Source organism: Chelonia mydas, chromosome 12, assembly GCF_015237465.2.
Source record: "Chelonia mydas isolate rCheMyd1 chromosome 12, rCheMyd1.pri.v2, whole genome shotgun sequence".
In the NCBI taxonomy this organism is placed as follows: Eukaryota; Metazoa; Chordata; order Testudines; family Cheloniidae; genus Chelonia; species Chelonia mydas.
In genome coordinates, this window is record NC_051252.2 from 28,020,158 (window position 1) to 28,037,125 (window position 16,968).

A 16,968-nucleotide genomic window follows, 5' to 3' on the forward strand; every position below is an offset into this window, starting at 1 on the left:
TTATACAATGGGTGACTATCCTGGAAAGTAGTGACTGAAAAAAATGTAGGGGTTGTGGTAAATAATAGCTGAACGTGGGCTCCCATTGCAAGGCTGTGACAAAAGGGCTAATGCAATCCATCAAAGCATAAAAAGTGAAATCTCCAGTAGGAGTAGAGAAGTTATTTAACCTCTGTATTTGGCAGTGGTACAACCACAGCTGGAATACTGTATCCAGTTCTGTGTTCACAATTGAAGAACGATGGATAAATTGGAGAGGATTCAGAGCGGAGCAGCAAGAAAGATTAAAGGATTAGAAAACATGGCTTATACTTACAGATTCAAGAAGCTCAATCTATTTAGTTTATCAAAGAAAAGGTTAATGGGAAATGCAGTCTTACAAATATCTATATGGGCAACAAATATTTATATATTAAATATTAATATAACAGGCTCTTCAATCTTGCAGAGAAAGATATAACATGATCCAATGGTTGAAAGTTGAAAGTAGACAAATTCAGACTGGAATTAAGGTGTAACTTTTTAACAGTAAAGATAATTAATCACTGGAACAATTTATCAAGAGTCATGATTTAAATTTTAAAATCAAGATTGGATGTTTTTTGAAAAGATATGTTGCTCTAGGAATTATGTTGGGAAAGTTCTATGGCCTGTGATATGTGGGTAGTCAGACTAGATGATTACAGTGGTTCCTTGTTTGATTGTTTTGGAATCTATACGTTACGTGCACAGTAAACTGTATTAATATGACCTGCCATTGTGCTTTGTGTGTAGTACTATAAATAACACTTGCCCTGTTAATTACTGCTAAATCTTGTGGGCTAACACCAGTTTGATAGCATGGCCTGAGTGGTTTCAATTGGAAAAGCCCTAAACTATGGAAACAACCATTGACAGGGAAAGAAGTATGAGTCTATTGTATGGAGCATCTTCTGCCCAGGTTAATATCAGCCAGTGAGCAATACTACCATCTCTAGTGAAGAAAGCTGCAAAGTGTAATGGTTAGATTGTTATGGAAGTAGAAACACTGATTCAAAGGAAATTCTCCATATCAGTTTTCCTCAAGGCATCCTTACTTCTATCACATCATACTGTATTATGAGATTCACCACAAGGATTGAAACATATGTCATTATATCTTCACCCAGAACTTTACTGACATTGAATACTGAGTCCAGCCATAACAGAAATGCACCAGCGCTGACTAGCTAAATCAAGCAAAATGGTTGTTTTTCATCCAGCATAGCACATCCATAGACTTCTGAGCTAAAGACAGGTATTGATAGCGGAAGGACAGCAGGCTGACTTGTTCAGGAGAAAGGCTGATCTGCTGAATAAGGCCAAAACTAAAATATAACAAACCCTCCCATGGAAGAACACATCTCACGCAAAAGAGCTTTCCTCCGTTAGTCTGTTTCACTGCTGGTATAGTTGCACAATCTGCAGGAAAGGCACTGCGATGCTAACGCTATTGTAAACCTTCTGCATAGTTCTTTTTTGTGAATATATGGTTTTCTTGTAACTTCCAAAAGCAATACTTGGCATTGGGTGTGGAAAGTCCTCTGTCATCACCAGAGTGGAATTAAAGTGTTTTCTGGGTATATGGGTGTACATTGCATTTGCCGTCACCAGTAAGAAGTGGAGGAAGCACTGAGACCTGGAGACAGTAATCCTCCAGAATAGGTAGAAGCCAGGAGACAGTAATCCTATGAAATAGGGAGAGGTTTATTAGGAAACCCTCAGAATTGCTGTGGGCTGCCAGCCAGAGAGGCTGCTTGCTTTGGAATCTGATGTATAAGGCATCTAAGGTCTATAGTAATTAGAGCTGTTTGGAATTTTTCTACAAAAACAAAATTGTGTCAGAAAAGTGGAAAGATATTTCACAAACATTTCCATGATTTTGTTTTGGTTCCACCGCCCCTCCCCCCATACTTTGACCTGCACTGGTCTAAATATATTAGAATCTGGTAACATTAATGTCATTGCTGTTTGGTGAAGTGACTGATTTAAAAAGAGGAGTTTTTGTATAAAAGACTGTAATGCCTTTAACTGATTAAACTGAATGTATTATCCAAATGTGCCTTCTTTCTTACTTTGGGTGACAAGTTTTGTCATGTGGTGTCTCATGTAACTTGCCATAATGCAGAAGAATTTCACTTTCCATTTCCTCTCTAAAAGCTAAAGGGGGAAAAAAAAAACATTTTTTCAATAAATTGCTTTAGCCATCTTGTTTCTGATTCGCTTGTACCAGTGAGTATCAGGAGAAGCTCCACCAAGTCAATCAAATTACATTGACATCAGAATCAAGACCCTGCCCTCCCCAGCTTTTTTAAAAAAATAATTATACTTAAGTATTTTTATTAATAAGCCTTATCATTAGGCCTCATGTGAGCCACAACATCCATCACTATTGTGAAACTGCTGCCTACAGGGTGGCTATGAAAAAAATAATACCCAGCTTACACCTAGCATTAGAGTTCCTGCTGATGGCTTTTCCACATTTCCAGTGTAATTATGTGGCATTTACAATGAAACAAAGACTGAATTTTACAGAAAACCATAGAAACCTACATTTTTTTTTTTTAATTTGAGGAAATATTTTTAAAAGCTTCTAAGACAGAAATAAGTGTGTTTGAGTTGTCATGGGGAGGGGGACAAGAAAGAACATATTTTATTCTGTTGTTACTTTAAGTTTGGTCTTTTTATGAGACAGTATGTTCCTTGGAAATCTAATAGAGGCAGTGTACTATCTCTCAGTCACTAACTATGAAGGGAAATTCAAAAAGCATTTTCAATGTAATTGTCTGATATCAATGAATTAATGCACATAAAAATAAAGAGTTAACATATATGTAGAATATTCAATATGGGGTTTGGATGGATATTGAAGAGCTCATTCTGTCCTAGTCTATCACTAGTCTAGTCCTTGGCCATTACTTCCCAGGCTCTGTTCAGGGCCCACCTTTACTCTTATTGTGGGCTGGGGTAGAGAGAAATTGACTTGTTTGGGTTCCAGAGTTCTCTTAGTTAGTGGCCAACTGTAGGACATAATAATTGGCTTTTGTCCTTGACTATTAATCAGGTGACTACTAAGTGTCTCCTCCTTTTGCCACATCCTCACATGATAGCCTCCTCCAATGGCTGTCATGTTTTGAGTAGAAACTGATCTCTGATTCTTTTCAGTTCTGACGTAAATAAATGTTGGCAATCTTCTGCAATGATGAAGACAAAGAAAGTATTTTGTTCTACGACCCAGATATGAAGTCTTAAATAGTGGTACTCCTTTTAGGTGGTAGCTTGTTTGGTGAATCTGAGCTGCCTTCTCTCGGAAGCAGAGTTCAGTATTTCTTGCTGTAAACTTTCTGTTTACCTTGTGGTGAACACAATTAATTCGATTCAGACTTTGGCTGCCTTCTGGTAGAATATCAGTGTTTGGGAATTGAGTTTCAACCAGTTTCAAGATGTAGTTGCAGAGCTACATCTTGTGACATACAAGATGGATCAATACCTTTCACAGCTGGTAAAATTAGCTGGTCAGGAATATGATGTCCCAAGTTGGTGGAAACTGTTAATATATTCCTTTGAGAAGGAAGAGGGCCGGTTTCACTGAAGTGAGAAGTATTAGGCCCATGCTAAAAAAGTTGTGTCTTGATCCTGACCATCTCACAAACTACGAGTATGTCTTCTAACCTTCTTTATTTTAAAAACTAAACAACAACATCAAAAAATATTGAGCATATGTTATCAAAGCACATGAAGGCCTTGACTTCCTTTACACCTTTTAGTTTGGCTTCTGGCCTGGGTAGGGATATTGTGCTGGTCACATTGGTAGATTACCTCCTTCTAGCAATAGAAAGGAATCCGTGTGGATTTTTTTTACACAGAAGCAGATATGACACGTTATAAATGATTGACAGAATTATCACCATTGTCAGTCTTAAATCTGTACAATATGTAGACAGGTGATGATTTGCAAGATCATTCCTAAATTGCAAGAACTAAATAGCATACAGTTTTCGCCAACAAAGTGAATGTCCCACAGTGGTGATTCTCAGACAAGTCTTCAGTCTGGATTTATTGTCACAATGCTGAAGATGCGGTGTGCTTCAGTGTCTATACAGAGAGACATCAGTGGAAAATGTGGGGCTGAAAGTAATCTTAAACACTGCACAACAGCTTCAGATTTTCAAACCAGTGCAGGAGATATTGCCATGTATCATTAATTTAAATGGAAAGATGTGTGGATAAGTTTCTTGCATTCCTTTGAGAAGCTCAAGCATTAGTCTTAAAACATAAATCAAGTCACCCCTTATTTATTCTACTAAATATTTCTTACTATTGAAAAATATTTGTATTTCAACAAGAGTTTGCACCTTTACAGTTAAACATATTTCCTATCCTGTCCTGTAGTGATCCTGCTACACTGATATATTACATCACATTGATTTTTAAGATAACAGAATAAAACAAAGGATTTTTACCTTACTGCAAAATCACACTGAAATAGAAGCTTGGAGTGTAAGGCAGAAACTCACTTATTAAAATACAGCAAGAGGGATACCAAAAATGATTCGGGACATAAACTGATTCTTGTGTGTGTGTGTTTCTCCCCTGCCAAGTTTGCTCCAGAGAGAGAATCTTTTGTGAGTCAAGAAGAATATAAAGTAAGAACATGAAGTTGATTAAAATCTAAAGGGAACAGTCTTGTTGGCCAGGTGACCTTTTCCTACCAGGAACATGCCTTTTTGTTCTTTGAATATAAAAGGTGAACTTTGTTTCCTGTCACTGACTCTGGACTTTAGATACTGGAGTAATGGAATTTCACATTGTTTTGTTGTATTACAAGGTAATATGTGACTGAGATCTAAAGAACTTCATAATGTACGCTGAGATTGGAGTCTTTATTGTGATTAGAAGCTTGGGAGAATTCACCAGATGGCTGGGGACTTGACATAGTTTTATTTTCCTGTGTTGCAGTCTGAAGAGAAGGAAGGGTTGGGGAAATATATAGGCATAAAAATGCTTGCTTGAGGTACTGAGCAGAACTTTATTGCAATAAGAATGAAATCAACATTCTCAGTAACTTCTGGTGCACCCTTAACTTCCCTCTTCTTTCTGTGCAGTGTTCCTTCCATCTTTGATTTGCCTTGTACTATCTTTGCAGTACAGTTTTCTGACTGCTTAACTATACCCATGATAAGGGAAAAGTCCACCAGCCATTTGTAATTCCCAGTCATCTGCTCACATCCTTCCTAGCACCTGCATCTCATTTTCCTTCCCAGTCAGTTTTTCCTTCCCCTCCCCAATTTCCATGCTTCCCATAGTTGTGTTATTGTCCTGTCAGATTGGCAACTCTGCCCTAATTGGTCCAGGTTTGAACTGTACCTGCCATTTGAATTGCCCTTGAACAAAACATGCACTTAGGATATAAATATCACTAAAAAAACACACACCAGTGTCAAAAGTATGGCTTCATTCTCCCACAGCCCTACAACTGGTCACTTGACAGCATAATGAATAGTAGCACATCATTTTACATTGTGAAGGGAAACTCAGTATCCTGTGGAAGTAAGGGGAATATGATATGGTATAATGGTACTAGAAATTAATGATTTACAATGTGCCTATGACAATAGAAAAAATAAATTAAACAATGACTGACATAGGCTGTGAATAGATGGAAATTGTGGTAACTTCTACCACTGAGTGGCTAATCTGCTGGTCCATCCTGTCCCTAGTCTCACTGACATGTAAATGGGTAAAGGAAGCTTTGCCTTATCTATCAATACACAATTAAGATGACACAGTAATTACTGTGTCTGCAGCTCTAACATCAAAATAAAGTCAAATGTGCACTATTTATTTATTACACCATTCTCACTAATGTTATCCAAATATTGTAAGCTGAGTAGAATTTGATGACTCAAGCAATCAGACTGCTTTATGTATAGGGCATTACATTTTTAGTTTTCACTGTTATATGTAGGACATTTCTATTTTCCCTCTGCCTTCATACTCCTCTTCTGTGATTTTCCAACTCCATCTTATAATATCAATAACACCCTTTGCTCAGGCTATTTCCTCATCTGTTCTTCATGCCATCAATTCCTCCCAGTCTGTCATTAGTGCTAAAGAAATGCTCTGCATTTCAGTTATTACTGATTAATTGCTATAACAAGACTAATAATAAATGGAGGTTTAATGTAGCTGGGAGCCAAGGTAAAGGCTTATATCGGAGACAGTATTATAACTTGGGCACGGAAGGGGTGCATTAGTCATATAGTATGACTGCAGAACATTTAACTAATCTGAGGCTGAACACACTGATATTTGCATGCTCATATCTCATAGAGTGCATACCTCATAAGTGAGCCCCACTTGAATTATGGGGCTCTGGTGAATCTTAAAAGAAATGTCTGGTTTATTATAAGACATGGCTCCTTACTAACTATGCCTGTCTTGAACTGGCCTTGCAAAAGGTGATGAAGTGTGTTTCAGAAATATGTGCACAAAAATATAAAATTATGTCATAAATTACAACATTAAAAACTTCTACAAAATTCCATTTTCTAAGCTGTATCTTTGTAAAGACTCAGATCAGCAAGAGTCAAGAAAACATGGTAAGCTTTAAAGGTGAATAAGTGATGATCCCTTTAAAATACACAAGCTTTCTCTCACCTGACATTAGAACTACTGTGCTCATTAAAAATTGCCACTCAAGATTAACATATATCCTCTTTGTGTGTGTGTGTGTGTGTGTGTGTGTGTGTGTAGCTGTGTTGCTTATTTGTTTATTTATTCTTTTTTTATTTATTTGGATTCCCCAAACTCCATATTTCAAGTGGATCTCAGTTATGGCTTGTGACATACGATCTTATGGAAATGAGGATGCTGAGACTTAAATAAGTAGAATGTTCTGCTTGCATTCTATGGGCTCAATGTTGAGCCAGCCTACACCCCTACACTTGGGAGAAAAAGAGTAAAGAGTACACTGGGAGTAAAAAGATATCTCCTTCCTTTCCCTGTGTCGGCCACCTACATTATGGGTTACAACATGGAGCAGCTTCTCCCAGGCTGCTGCTACTCCTCTTGCATATGTGGGTGAGGGTGGTGCCAGTAGTGGGATGGGTAAGAGTCTTGGCTCCTCCCTACCTCCATCAGCACAGCTGTAGAGGGGGAAGTAAGTTGAGCTAGAAAAGGGGCAGGTTTGGCTTACATCTGCCTTGGAGCAAAGTTCACAATGGTTGGTCTGTGCTGATCCTACCACAGTGCAGCAACATGCTGCCCCTCAGGGTGGATTGCAATGTGCCAGTCCATCCGTAGGTTTAAAAATACACGCCCTTCTTGTATGCACATTATATATAGGAGCAAAGAGAGAGAGAGAGATTTATCGGGAGTTAATTATTCTGTGGTATATTTGTTCTTGTAATATTTGATATGATATTTGCATTGTGTGTCCCAAATTCAGCCTGTGTGACTCTGAATCATAATTTACACCTTCAATCAGTTTTACGGCATGTAACTTTCAGCAGTTGAGAAATGCAGCTATAACCAGTTGCTCACATGTAAGTTACACTCTGTTCTTTATGCTACTGACATAGTGGCATCAGCCAGACACAGGGCCTCATTGCGCTCTGTACTGATCAGACACAGAGCGAAAGGACAGTCCCTACCCCAGAGAATTTACAGTCTATTAGGATGAAACATGAGTGTAATAAATGGTGCGGAGGAGAAAAATAGTAATCAAATCCTTGCGTAGGACCACTCTGCACAGCAAGATGGTTTAAATTCAGATATTATTTATTTTAGAACCCATAAATAAGATTAATTCCTGAAGTCCCTACTATCCAACTACCTGGCTGTGACCACCTTAAAGAGTAGCTCTGTATTTGGTTTCCATCCACACTTTTTACTTGCTTTTATCAGAATACTTGGTGTTCTCTATCCATACTCAGGCAGCAGAACACAATGGGTGGTGTTTCTCTTTCCTCTTCAACTGGGAGACTATTGAGCTATCTCTGTAAAGATATATTTTTTTCTCATTGGTTCCACCTCTTGCAGGTTTCCTCTTTTACTTCAACCTCACTTCTACCAGTGACAAATTCCATCATGGCTTGAGCTTTGCCTGCTATTTTTTCTCTTCCACAGATGAAAGGATTTGCTTTTTCTAACATGGTGCAGCTATGTTAAAAAACACAGGGAAACCTCTCACTCTTGCTCTATCATGGGTGCAGCAACACCTCCAATGTGTCTACACTGAATTGAAGGTTTCACTGCAGCACAGGTTGGTATTAATCTAACTAGCTCATCTAAAAATAGCAGTAAAGATATGACAGCCTGGGCTTCAGCATGGGCTATATAAGCCTGCCCGGAACTCTACCTGAGGTGCAGTAAAACCTACGACTGCAGTGTAAACATACTCTTGTTGGTGATCTAGCACTCCTACCTTTGATAGTTCTGATGGGCTTGACATGTGACAGAGAATTTAAACAGTCCAAAGCCCAAGGGATCTCAAGATTTTAGCACCTGGCAATAGTGGGCAGGATAGCATGTGTTATCCACTGAAAATACAGCACCACTGCTGGACTGTGTGATTTGGATTGACTCCCTTGTTCAATCATTCTTTAAATACAGCTTCCCTAGCCTAGCTGAAAGGGTTCCAAGGGCAAGATAAGGCCTACCTTTTAAATAAAGCTGGTTGGAAAAAACTCAGAACAGTTTACTGTTGGAAGACACATTGCCATTGGGACCCTTTGCAAAATCATGTTGATTTTGCCAAAAATTCATTTTGGGGGGAAAAGGGGAAAGAATAGTTCCTAAAAATGTTAACACATTATATTTTGACTTTTCAGAATGCATTTTGTTACTCTTTTTGAATGACTTCATTTTGATTTTTTATTTTATTGTATTATGTATTATACATGTAAAAAGTCAAAATTTAAATTAAATATTTTAATCAATCCTGAATGGTTGGATGGATGGAAATTCTTTTGTGGAGTGTTTTCAGATTGTGGGGGTTTGTTCCATATTGGAATAAAAACAAATTTTGAAAATTCAGAATCCTCCATGAATGAATTTTCCTTCTCTTCACTGCTCTACTTTTACTAATATTAAACTTATTAGTTGGGTTACCAAATATTGATAATGAAATTGTTTAGCTATGCTTGAGAATGTAAAATATTCCTTTTTCGCTAGGAAGTGATATGAAATAAATAGCTCTTGAGCCATGCTTATTTGAAAAAAAAAATTCTGACACAGTAAAGTAGAAATCACTGTAACTCATTTCCGTGTAAAATTAAGTAACATGATTTTTGCATTATAATACAGTTATTCTAACAATCATTTTAATATTCCTGATGATGTTTGGCAAAGTTCATCAAAGCACTGGATGAGAAAATAGAAGAGATCTTGAAATAAAAATGGTTTGACCACAATTTTTTTTTTTCTAGACATAGGAAATCTCGAGGACAAAGCTATGGCATGTAACTAACAAAGTCAATTGCCCATACTTGCTGCATCCTTTAGAAATGAAGAAATATGGGGCAATTTTGTCCCTTTCTGTCACCTATTGGAAAAAATCCATAAATCCAAAAGGCATAAATCCAAAAAGGCTATGGTTTATCAAGAATATAAATGCAATTATGAATCATCACACAGTGCATTCTATGCTAAGCTATCTTCTTTATATATTTCAGGTGGGTTTTTTAAGTTAAAAAGGAAGAAAGACATATAGTAAAATATTCTTCAGATTAATGTTTGTGCATTCAGCAAGCACACAGAATCATAGAACTGGAAGGGACCTCGAGAGGTCATCTAGTCCAGTCCCCTGCACTCAAGGCAGGACTAAGTATTATCTAGACCATCCCTGACAGGAGTTTGTCCAACCTGCTCTTAAAAACCCCCATGATGGAGATTCCACAACCTCCCTAGGTAATTTATTCCAGTGCTTAAACTCTGTCACAGTTAGGAAGTTTTCCTAATGTCCAACCTAAACCACCCTGTCTGAAATTTAAGCCCATTGCTCCTTGTCCTATCCTCAGAGGTTAAGAAGAAGATTTTTTCTCCCTCCTCCTTGTAACAACCTTTTATGTACTTGAAAACTACATTTTAATGTCATGAATTCTTTTGTTAATACTTTTAATTTCTTAATTTTATTTTGTCTTTTATTGTAAAACTACTATTGACATTATTAAGAATAATTATAATATTTTAGGGAATTACTTTGGTATACTATATAATTATCTTTCATTTAGGGCTGAATAAATTTCAGTAAAGCTTAAAAAGGAGAAAGAAGCATCAGAGAAGGTTTAAACAGGAGCTCAGAACTGCTTAACCTTTTCACCAGACCCTTTCTTTTCTGATCAGCATGATAGAAATTATATAACGCATAATTTTGCTCTACCTGAATTTACTAAGCTAGATTTCTTGTTTATTTGGTTATAACTACAGGCTAGAGGCATACCCATTATAGACAACAAAGCAAGTACTGGATGTCCTTGAGGCATTGTTTGGTCACATGATCCTGGCTCTCCTTGCTTCTGTCTACTAAACTGCACTAAAAAATGCACTAAAATGCATTACCTACTTTTCAAAGAGTGTATTGCTTTCCACGTGAGCAATTGATGTATTTACCTCAGGAATTCGTCTGAGGGGAAGTGGCCTATATGGATGCCAATGGGAGTGGAAATGTGCCAAAACAATCCACTCCTTGTGTGAAGAAGATGAGAGAACAAACACATGACCGATATGTAGTCACATTGCTAGAAAGGTGGTCACATATTATGGTTAGGAGTGTGGCATAAAAGCCTATATAGAATGGAATAGAGATCTCAGTAGTAAGATGTGCTCCATACTTTGAGAACTGGAATGAACAACAGGCAGGTGGGGGCACTGCAGAGAAGGTGAATAGGTGGGCAAGGAAACTGTGTTTCCAGTTATCTGGTAAGGAGAAATCACAAGGAAACTATAAAAATGAACACTTAGCTGAAGAAAAAAAAATGCAAGAAGCATACTTTGTAGGAGGTGGTAACCATACCTAATGGGGAGAGTGATTGGATCAGCTGCCTAAGAACCATCATCCCTGGTTTCAGAAGTTTATGGAGCAATGTTAGTCTGTAAAGCTGTACATTTTGAAAAACATTGATTTCGCAAAAAGACTTTGGAGAGTGACAACAAAGATCAAAATTTACACCATAAAAATGGGCATGAAGGGGACGGATTGTTTGAGAGAAAGGGAGCGCATATAAGACTAAAATAAATACAAATGGAAGCTCGTCTGTTAGCTAAAGGGCTTAATATGCTTGACTGATTTGTTAATTGCCACAAAAGAAATGGAGGAAAGAACAAACTGACAATATTTCATTATTGAATTAGCAAAATGAGTGTGAGACTGAAGTGAAGCAAGCTAAAAAGGACTAAACTGGACAACTGCCAAATGGGCATCTGCACCTCGAATTTTATAATTTCTGAAGGAATTTTTTTCCCCAGATCAGTAGTGCAGAGTACTCAGCTATTTTGATGTGAGTACACTTATTATTCTGGGCAATATGTGACTCCAGTACCTTGAAAATTGTGTATGGTTGATTGCAGGCCATAGCCTGGGAATGAAACAGGGTGGAGATATATCTATAATTGAACACCATGATAGTCAGTCTCCCTGGTGCACTTTTGTGGATGGAATTTCCATCTCAAATAATGAAGCTACTCAGAGGAGCATACTGTGAGTTTTAACAAAGGTTGTTGTGAATGAGGAGTTACAGTACCTTCAGGCTTAGAGGTAAAGGGGCAGATTTTCCCAATTGTTCAACATGCTCACTTGAGAACAATGGGAACTGCCAGGTGCTAAGCATATTTTAAAATCTGCCCACTTATTAAACAAATAAATACAAGAAACATATTTTATAATAGTTTTAGATCTAAAAAAAATTATTGAAATGTTTTGGGTCAGTTTTCTTCTGAGTTATTTATTTTGTTATTCGTGAAATGATTTTTAAATTAAAAATTTAAAATATCCCAGACATCTAGTCATCAATAAAATTTATTTATTATTGCTGCTATTCATTATACAATTTTAAAGCTAATTATAATTGATAAGTTGTTTTGTATGAGTCAATATTCTATAGCATTTTTAATATGTGTGATATACCATCACCATATTAACATTGCAGTTGCCCTAAACTGTGGGCTTGATTCCTGATTGTGCTACTCCAACTTTATACTGTTGAAGCTCCTTTGATTAACATGGAGTTATTCCAACCTAAAACAGGAGCAACACAATGGTGACTCAAGCCCTGTGAATTTACCTGCTAGATTTGTTGTGTCTGAGACTGGCTCCTTAATCTCTATATCCTATAGAGTAGACTTAATCTCTTTATCCTAGTGCTTTTATTATGTGTTTATTTCAAGTCATATAATGGTGCTACATTATTTTCCGGAAATAACTCATGGTAATGTGTAGAAATGAGAACCCATTACTTCCTAACAATGATTATGATATTGCTTATAGCCTCTGAAAATATAAGAAATCCATTTTATAGTGCTTATGTTGCTATAAGCTGGTAGCATTCCCATCCCAGTCTGTTCCAAATAAAGTTTACAACACACATTGCATAAAGACAAACTTACCACTTCTGGGGTTTGGATTTATTGATAACTCAAATAATAATGATATCAGAATGCAAATCACAGCCAAGGGTGTCTCCTAAATTTAAGCTGTTCCTTGGATTCCCTGAAATATCTCCCTGACTCTTACTTCCATCTGACCCGTAGGAATATCTCTTTCACATACTGGGAGAGTTAACAAGTGGCAGCTGCCACAAGGAGTGAGCGGAAGTTACTAAGAAGCTCTAAATAGATTCTAACTCCAGTTAACAGGCTCAAATGAATACAATACCTACAACCTCAATGGCAGGAGGCTTTTTCTGGCCAAGTGGAAAGAAAGGGGTCATAGCTCCTTGAAGGGTTCCCTTCCTCCTTTGGGTTGGGGGAGCAGGAGATGGGGGCATCACTCGAGCTGAGGTCAGGCTGAAGAGGTTCAGTTATGCCATTTTCCCCTGCATGCCAATTTCCCCCTATATGCCCTGTTCTGCTTGATGGAGATCTCTCTCTTGTCCAGACCAGCAGCTCCCACTTTCTCACCCATGGAATAACTGTAGGACTGGTGTTTTTTGGTCTGATGTGAGCATTGTTCTAGTTGTGGTTTTCAGGACTGGGAAGGAATTTTTCCCTCAGTACTGAGATTGGGTGGGAATGAAATTGGAGTTCATCTTCTCCACAGAAGCTCCAGGAGCCGTTTGGGTAAGCCAGGAGGTACAGTTCACGCTGTCACAATTTAGCAGGTAACTGATGTCCAGTGCACATAGTTATTCCAAAGGTGGCCTGGTTTCCTGGTAAACAGGAGTCAGAAGTGGTCTTAGGGGAAGGCATCCCCTAAAGAAGGTGTGAATGGGGTTGGGGCTCCTAAAGTCTGGCACAGCAGAGTCAGCCCCTTAGCCCTTATCCCAGAGGTGGGATTCCAGCAGTGGGGTGAGACCAGGTTTGGAGGGGTTGGGAACTGACAACAGCCCTCCCCAAATTGGTGGGAATGAGTGAGGAAGGAAAGTGATCTACATTGTATGAGTTATTGCCAGATAATTCCCAGCTTTGTATGTAATGTGATATCAGGATGGAAGGGTGGCTGGGAGAATGTGTGTTCCCTACATTTTTTCAGGTATGTGCAGTGGGAGTTATGACTAAAGCAGGATCTTTTAAAAAAAGATCTCCAAAAGCTTGACACTGAGATAGCAGGTTGCAATAGTGTTATCCAAGGTGGTATACTGGCAATTTATTTTGAATTATCTATTTGTTTACTCATATTGATGTGTCACATATATCTTGGTTATGAGTCACAATGAATATGAAGCTCACTGCAGTCAAAATGAAATATGCAGAACCATAGTTTCTAGGGACTTTGCTATGTTTGCAATCAGAGCGTTCTGCAAAGAAACAAATACCCCTAATTACTGCTCAGCTGATTTGAAGGGCACTAACAAAATGGATTTCTTAATTCACAGAGGATCAGAGGTAATTACACTGTAACTATTTACTAGGTTGCTGAATAACTGCAAAGCAATGCAATACACAGCTTAATTACAGGAAAAGTAGCAAAGAGGTTCCATATAAATACTGAGATACATTCTGCCCTCAGATATTCAAACTCACATCCCTTTAACTCCAACAGGAGTATGTGTGTATATCTGTACAGAATATGCTGGTTTAATTTTTAAATATTATGGATCTGATCATGAGCTAGTGTAAATCAGTGAAGAATACTGTTATCATATTTTCAAAGAAATTAAATTGAACAATACAATATCAAGAGTAAGGACTAAATCAAACTTCCATTGAAGTTAGTAGAAAGACTCCCATTGACTTCAGTGAGTGCTGAATCAGGCCTTAAAGGAAAAATAAAAAGTATGTGAAAGATATAAACCATTAATGTTGCACCAGCAAACGGGGCTACACAGGATGGGCAGAATATCACCAATAAAATTAATCTGCTTGGTCTTGTAGCCCCAGGGTATTTACATTTCTGTGAATTTTTCAGAGCTAAGGATACAGCTTACAAATGCATTCAGCAACTTCCAAAAACTTCTGTGTTGTCGAAAGTTAAAACTGCACATTTGCACTAGATTGCTGAAGTACTACATGTGTTCACGGTATGGATGTGAGACATGGACACTTAAAAAGGACACTGAGACATGATTTATAATATTTGAGTTTGGGTGTTATGGAATAATTTTTAAAATTAGCTGGGTAGCTAAAACTATGAAAAATGAGGTGATGAGAAGGGTGGAATTAAAAAGAACACAATTGCTTGAGACCCTAGGTAAGAGAGTAACATATTTTTGTGAACATGCAGGTTGATTGGAGAGTGACTTAAATCCAGCACTTATACTATCAGGAAAGATTACAGTTAAAGAAAGAGAACCAACTATGTCAAAAACATTTCCAGATGGACTGGTATCCAAAGGAGAGTGGAAGTTTTACGACTCTGTCAGGACTGTGAAAGATGGAAGGTGGTGGTTGATAACTTCAATATCAGATATGTCACTTGAAGAGGAAGAAGTCCATATTTCATAATACTGCTGGCCAAATTCAGCAATTGTTATGCTTTACAAAACTCAAGCAAAAATTAAAGATGCTGAGATTTTTGCCTGAACACAGCTTGAAGGATATGGCCCTAATTTAATTAAAATCTTCTGGAGCAGCTTGCATTTTCCACCTCTAAAATTTCTCAATTTCTTCTTATATCAGCAGTGAAAAGAAGGGGTATGAGGAAAGTCAAGTGAAGGAAAAGTATTAGGTACCATTCCATCACCATTCACCAGTCTTGGTACACTGCTTAGCTGACATCAGTCTGTCTTAGGGTATGTCTGCAATAGAGTTGGAACATGTAGCTGCACCAAATACGAATCTGTCCAAGACCATAGATACCGTACGTTGGGGTGGCTAGCCCATTCTGCTGCTTGCACTGCCACAGTTGCACTTTTTTTTTAGCGCACTCACTTGATCAGTGCTAGCACAGGTATGCCTCATTAAACTGGAATTAACACCTTCCAGCTCCTATGTAGACACACCCATAGCCACATTATTAGCAGAGTTGGCAGCTGGATCCTGTGAATAAAAATGTTAGTTTCAAAGTAAGTAACCCTTAAAACCCATCCACCCTGCTGGAACTGCTTTCACCAAAAGCCAAGGCTACTCCCCTAGCCCAACTCCATCTCATTTATCAGCCAGTAAATAATGCTGTCCTTGACACACCCATATCAGGGTTGACATGGGTTTGGCAAGAGTCTGGGATATGTGGAGGTGATGAGGAACAGAAGGGAGAATGTTTTATCTAGCGCGCATCACTGGCAAATATTTGAAAAAGTCCACAGTTAAAAAAAAAAATTGGCAGCATGTCAATGTGTTATTATAAATATAAAATTTTAAATAAGTTTCCTTTTGAGTTATTTATCTCCTTCACCTGGAAAATGACTAAAGAACCCATTGGGAGCAGACCATGCTTTCAATCACCCTTATTTTTCCCCACAAAGAATGATTTAAGGGACAGGCTCAAAAAATGTGCTCAGCATTCTTCTTTTCCACATACTCCCTCTAATCTGTATTCCAATAATACATCTCTTTAGGTGTGCTGAAGGTAAATATCATTGGAACATTAATTTGGAACCAATGATCTTTTTACTGAACACCATGTTCTAGCAGCCTTTTCCCTATGTACTGGTAGATTTACACTGATTCTTGGTAATTTCTCAATGCCAGTATCTCCCCATACTTTTCAAATAGGGAATATTTTCTTGTAGTATTAATCCTTCAAAAATTACCACTCCTTAATATGACTTTTTTCCAATTCAGAATCCATTGTGATCCATTATTTTTAATAGGAAAGTTGTAGACTGATAGGGCTTACCTTAATTAGTTCACAGTTAGTCTCAGGTGCTCAGGTCCAGTTAAAATCAGAGCATTATGCAGCATTCAAGACAAATGGACACATTCTCTATGTTGTAGTATTTCCACAGTTTCCACAGTTGGAATGTACCATCTAAATAAAAATTCAGCTTCATAATAGCATCCCTTTTTATCAAGATTGGCTCTGTCAGTTTTATATGGCAAAGAATTGTTATCGGGTGCAGTGTTATACAGATAAAGGAATACACGGAGGGGGGAGTGTAAAGTCAAACAGAATAAATTTATCATATGTGTAGATTATCTTATGAGACCCATCAGATATTATCAGAATTATGTGAAGGAAAATGATCTGTTAAATACAACTTGTTGAGCTTGAAAAAATAGGTATGTGAAACAAACTCTGATTTTGGTGGTGTTTGTTTTGTTTTGAGGGGGTTGTTTGTTTATTCATTAATCAGTAGTTTAGATTTTGTGTTTTTTTGATTTCTCTATTAGAACTGGAACTTCTCAGGGTTC

General features: G+C 37.7%; 1 protein-coding gene across 2 annotated transcripts in view; it reads left to right on the top strand.

Moving 5' to 3' along the window:
- The window catches only part of CDH8 (cadherin 8), a 190,902-nt gene that overhangs the window by 125,154 nt on the left and 48,780 nt on the right, over positions 1 to 16,968 (top strand). The gene's annotated exons all lie outside the window — the stretch shown is intronic.